The sequence below is a fragment of the Camellia sinensis genome, chromosome 5, assembly GCF_055761805.1.
Source record: "Camellia sinensis isolate YWXY chromosome 5, ASM5576180v1, whole genome shotgun sequence".
NCBI classification, from domain to species: domain Eukaryota; kingdom Viridiplantae; phylum Streptophyta; class Magnoliopsida; order Ericales; family Theaceae; genus Camellia; species Camellia sinensis.
Window position 1 is genome coordinate 5159766 of NC_138965.1, and position 6000 is coordinate 5165765.

Genomic DNA, 6000 nt, shown 5'->3' on the forward strand with positions numbered 1-6000 from the left:
GCAAGAAATGGTACGGAAACCCCGTATTTACATATCTGCCACTGTGCAGGAGAATTCGTATAGGTGTTCGAGTGTTCGAACCGTAATGCGCAAGAAATGGTACGGAAACCCCGTATTTACATATCTGCCACTGTGCAGGAGAATCCGTATAGGTGTTCGAGTGTTCGAACCGTAATGCGCAAGAAATGGTACGGAAACCCCGTATTTACATTTCTGCCACTGTGCAGGAGAATCCGTATAGGTGTTCGAGTGTTCGAACCGTAATGCGCAAGAAATGGTACGGAAACACCGTATTTACATATCTACCACTGTGCAGGAGAATCCGTATAGGTGTTCGAGTGTTCAAACCGTAATGCGCAAGAAATGGTATGTAAACCCCGTATTTACATATCTACCACTATGCAGGAGAATCTGCATAGGTGTTCGAGTGTTCGAACCGTAATGCGCACGAAATGGTACGGAAACCCCGTATTTACATATCTGCCACTGTGGAGGAGAATCCGTATAGGTGTTCGAGTGTTCGAACCGTAATGCGCAAGAAATGGTACGGAAACCCCGTATTTACATATCTGCCACTGTGCAGGAGAATCCGTATAGGTGTTCGAGTGTTCGAACCGTAATGCGCAAGAAACGGTATGTAAACCCCGTATTTACATATCTGCCACAGTGCATGAGAATCCGTATAGGTGTTCGAGTGTTCGAACCGTAAGGCGTGAGAAATGGTATGTAAACCCCGTATTTACATATCTGCCACTGTGCAGGAGAATCCGTATAGGTGTTCGAGTGTTCGAACCGTAATGCGCAAGAAATGGTACGGAAACCCCGTATTTACATATCTGCCACTGTGCAGGAGAATCCGTATAGGTGTTCGAGTGTTCGAACCGTAATGCGCAAGAAATGGTATGTAAACCCCGTATTTACATATCTGCCACTGTGCAGGAGAATCCGTATAGGTGTTCGAGTGTTCGAACCGTAATGCGCAAGAAATGGTACGGAAACCCCGTATTTACATATCTGCCACTGTGCAGGAGAATCCGTATAGGTGTTCGAGTGTTCGAACCGTAATGCACAAGAAATGGTACGGAAACCCCGTATTTACATATCTGCCACTGTGTAGGAGAATTCGTATAGGTGTTCGAGTGTTCGAACCGTAATGCGCAAGAAATGGTACGGAAACCCCGTATTTACATATCTGCCACTGTGTAGGAGAATCCGTATAGGTGTTCGAGTGTTCGAACCGTAATGCGCAAGAAATGGTACGGAAACCCCGTATTTACATATCTGCCACTATGCAGGAGAATCCGTATAGCTGTTCGAGTGTTCGAACCGTAATGCGCAAGAAATGGTACGGAAACCCCGTATTTACATATCTGCCACTGTGCAGGAGAATCCGTATAGGTGTTCGAGTGTTCGAACCGTAAGGCGCAAGAAATGGTACGGAAACCCCGTATTTACATATCTGCCACTGTGCAGGAGAATCCGTATAGGTGTTCGAGTGTTCGAACCGTAATGCGCAAGAAATGGTACGGAAACACCGTATTTACATATCTACCACTGTGCTGGAGAATCCGTATAGGTGTTCGAGTGTTCGAACCGTAATGCGCAAGAAATGGCATGTAAACCCCGTATTTACATATCTACCACTGTGCAGGAGAATCTGCATAGGTGTTCGAGTGTTCGAACCGTAATGCGCAAGAAATGGTACGGAAACCCCGTATTTACATATCTGCCACTGTGCAGGAGAATCCGTATAGGTGTTCGAGTGTTCGAACCGTAATGCACAAGAAATGGTATGTAAACCCCGTATTTACATATCTGCCACTGTGCAGGAGAATCCGTATAGGTGTTCGAGTGTTCGAACCGTAATGCGCAAGAAATGGTATGTAAACCTCGTATTTACATATCTGCCACAGTGCATGAGAATCCGTATAGGTGTTCGAGTGTTCGAACCGTAAGGCGTGAGAAATGGTATGTAAACCCCGTATTTACATATCTGCCACTGTGCAGGAGAATCCGTATAGGTGTTCGAGTGTTCGAACCGTAATGCGCAAGAAATGGTACGGAAACCCCGTATTTACATATCTGCCACTGTGCAGGAGAATCCGTATAGGTGTTCGGGTGTTCGAACCGTAATGCGCAAGAAATGGTATGTAAACCCCGTATTTACATATCTGCCACTGTGCAGGAGAATCCGTATATGTGTTCGAGTGTTCGAACCGTAATGCGCAAGAAATGGTACGGAAACCCCGTATTTACATATCTGCCACTGTGCAGGAGAATTCGTATAGGTGTTCGAGTGTTCGAACCGTAATGCGCAAGAAATGGTACGGAAACCCCGTATTTACAGATCTGCCACCGTGCAGGAGAATCCGTATAGGTGTTCGAGTGTTCGAACCGTAATGCGCAAGAAATGGTACGGAAACCCCGTATTTACATATCTGCCACTGTGCAGGAGAATCCGTATAGGTGTTCGAGTGTTCGAACCGTAATGCGCAAGAAATGGTATGGAAACCCCGTATTTACATATCTGCCACTCTGCAGGAGAATCCGTATAGGTGTTCGAGTGTTCGAACCGTAATGCACAAGAAATGGTACGGAAACCCCGTATTTACATATCTGCCACTGTGCAGGAGAATCCGTATTGGTGTTCGAGTGTTCGAACCGTAATGCGCAAGAAATGGTACGGAAACCCCGTATTTACATATCTGCCACTGTGCAGGAGAATCCGTATACGTGTTCGAGTGTTCGAACCGTAATGCGCAAGAAATGGTACGGAAACCCCGTATTTACATATCTGCCACTGTGCAGGAGAATTCGTATAGGTGTTCGAGTGTTCGAACCGTAATGCGCAAGAAATGGTACGGAAACCCCGTATTTACATATCTGCCACTGTGCAGGAGAATCCGTATAGGTGTTCGAGTGTTCGAACCGTAATGCGCAAGAAATGGTACGGAAACCCCGTATTTACATATCTGCCACTGTGCAGGAGAATCCGTATAGGTGTTCGAGTGTTCGAACCGTAATGCGCAAGAAATGGTACGGAAACACCGTATTTACATATCTACCACTGTGCAGGAGAATCCGTATAGGTGTTCGAGTGTTCGAACCGTAATGCGCAAGAAATGGTACGGAAACCCCGTATTTACATATCTGCCACTGTGCAGGAGAATCCGTATAGGTGTTCGAGTGTTCGAACCGTAATGCGCAAGAAATGGTACGGAAACACCGTATTTACATATCTACCACTGTGCAGGAGAATCCGTATAGGTGTTCGAGTGTTCGAACCGTAATGCGCAAGAAATGGTATGTAAACCCCGTATTTACATATCTACCACTGTGCAGGAGAATCTGCATAGGTGTTCGAGTGTTCGAACCGTAATGCGCAAGAAATGGTACGGAAAGCCCGTATTTACATATCTGCCACTGTGTAGGAGAATCCGTATTGGTGTTCGAGTGTTCGAACCGTAATGCGCAAGAAATGGTACGGAAACCCCGTATTTACATATCTGTCACTGTGCAGGAGAATCCGTATAGGTGTTCGAGTGTTCGAACCGTAATGCGCAAGAAATCGTATGTAAACCCCGTATTTACATATCTGCCACCGTGCATGAGAATCCGTATAGGTGTTCGAGTGTTCGAACCGTGAGGCGTGAGAAATGGTATGTAAACCCCGTATTTACATATCTGCCACTGTGCAGGAGAATCCGTATAGGTGTTCGAGTGTTCGAACCGTAATGCGCAAGAAACGGTACGGAAACCCCGTATTTACATATCTGCCACTGTGCAGGAGAATCCGTATAGGTGTTCGAGTGTTCGAACCGTAATGCGCAAGAAATGGTACGGAAACCCCGTATTTACATATCTGCCACTGTGCAGGAGAATCCGTATTGGTGTTCGAGTGTTCGAACCGTAATGCGCAAGAAATGGTACGGAAACTCCGTATTTACATATCTGCCACTGTGCAGGAGAATCCGTATACGTGTTCGAGTGTTCGAACCGTAATGCGCAAGAAATGGTACGGAAACCCCGTATTTACATATCTGCCACTGTGCAGGAGAATTCGTGTAGGTGTTCGAGTGTTCGAACCGTAATGCGCAAGAAATGGTACGGAAACCCCGTATTTACATATCTGCCACTGTGCAGGAGAATCCGTATAGGTGTTCGAGTGTTCGAACCGTAATGCGCAAGAAATGGTATGTAAACCCCGTATTTACATATCTGCCACAGTGCATGAGAATCCGTAGAGGTGTTCGAGTGTTCGAACCGTAAGGCGTGAGAAATGGTATGTAAACCCCGTATTTACATGTCTGCCACTGTGCAGGAGAATCCGTATAGGTGTTCGAGTGTTCGAACCGTAATGCGCAAGAAATGGTACGGAAACCCCGTATTTACATATCTGCCACTGTGCAGGAGAATCCGTATAGGTGTTCGAGTGTTCGAACCGTAAAGTGCAAGAAATGGTATGTAAACCCCGTATTTACATATCTGCCACTGTGCAGGAGAATCCGTATAGGTGTTCGAGTGTTCGAACCGTAATGCGCAAGAAATGGTACGGAAACACCGTATTTACATATCTGCCACTGTGCAGGAGAATCCGTATAGGTGTTCGAGTGTTCGAACCGTAATGCGCAAGAAATGGTACGGAAACCCCGTATTTACATATCTGCCACTGTGCAGGAGAATCCGTATTGGTGTTCGAGTGTTCGAACCGTAATGCACAAGAAATGGTACGGAAACCCCGTATTTACATATCTGCCACTGTGCAGGAGAATCCGTATAGGTGTTCGAGTGTTCGAACCGTAATGCGCAAGAAATCGTATGTAAACCCCGTATTTACATATCTGCCACCGTGCATGAGAATCCGTATAGGTGTTCGAGTGTTCGAACCGTAAGGCGTGAGAAATGGTATGTAAACCCCGTATTTACATATCTGCCACTGTGCAGGAGAATCCGTATAGGTGTTCGAGTGTTCGAACCGTAATGCGCAAGAAATGGTACGGAAACCCCGTATTTACATATCTGCCACTGTGCAGGAGAATCCGTATAGGTGTTCGAGTGTTCGAACCGTAATGCGCAAGAAATGGTACGGAAACACCGTATTTACATATCTACCACTGTGCAGGAGAATCCGTATAGGTGTTCGAGTGTTCGAACCGTAATGCGCAAGAAATGGTATGTAAACCCCGTATTTACATATCTACCACTGTGCAGGAGAATCTGCATAGGTGTTCGAGTGTTCGAACCGTAATGCGCAAGAAATGGTACGGAAAGCCCGTATTTACATATCTGCCACTGTGTAGGAGAATCCGTATTGGTGTTCGAGTGTTCGAACCGTAATGCGCAAGAAATGGTACGGAAACCCCGTATTTACATATCTGCCACTGTGCAGGAGAATCCGTATAGGTGTTCGAGTGTTCGAACCGTAATGCGCAAGAAATCGTATGTAAACCCCGTATTTACATATCTGCCACCGTGCATGAGAATCCGTATAGGTGTTCGAGTGTTCGAACCGTGAGGCGTGAGAAATGGTATGTAAACCCCGTATTTACATATCTGCCACTGTGCAGGAGAATCCGTATAGGTGTTCGAGTGTTCGAACCGTAATGCGCAAGAAACGGTACGGAAACCCCGTATTTACATATCTGCCACTGTGCAGGAGAATCCGTATAGGTGTTCGAGTGTTCGAACCGTAATGCGCAAGAAATGGTACGGAAACCCCGTATTTACATATCTGCCACTGTGCAGGAGAATCCGTATTGGTGTTCGAGTGTTCGAACCGTAATGCGCAAGAAATGGTACGGAAACTCCGTATTTACATATCTGCCACTGTGCAGGAGAATCCGTATACGTGTTCGAGTGTTCGAACCGTAATGCGCAAGAAATGGTACGGAAACCCCGTATTTACATATCTGCCACTGTGCAGGAGAATTCGTGTAGGTGTTCGAGTGTTCGAACCGTAATGCGCAAGAAATGGTACGGAAACCCCGTATTTACATATCT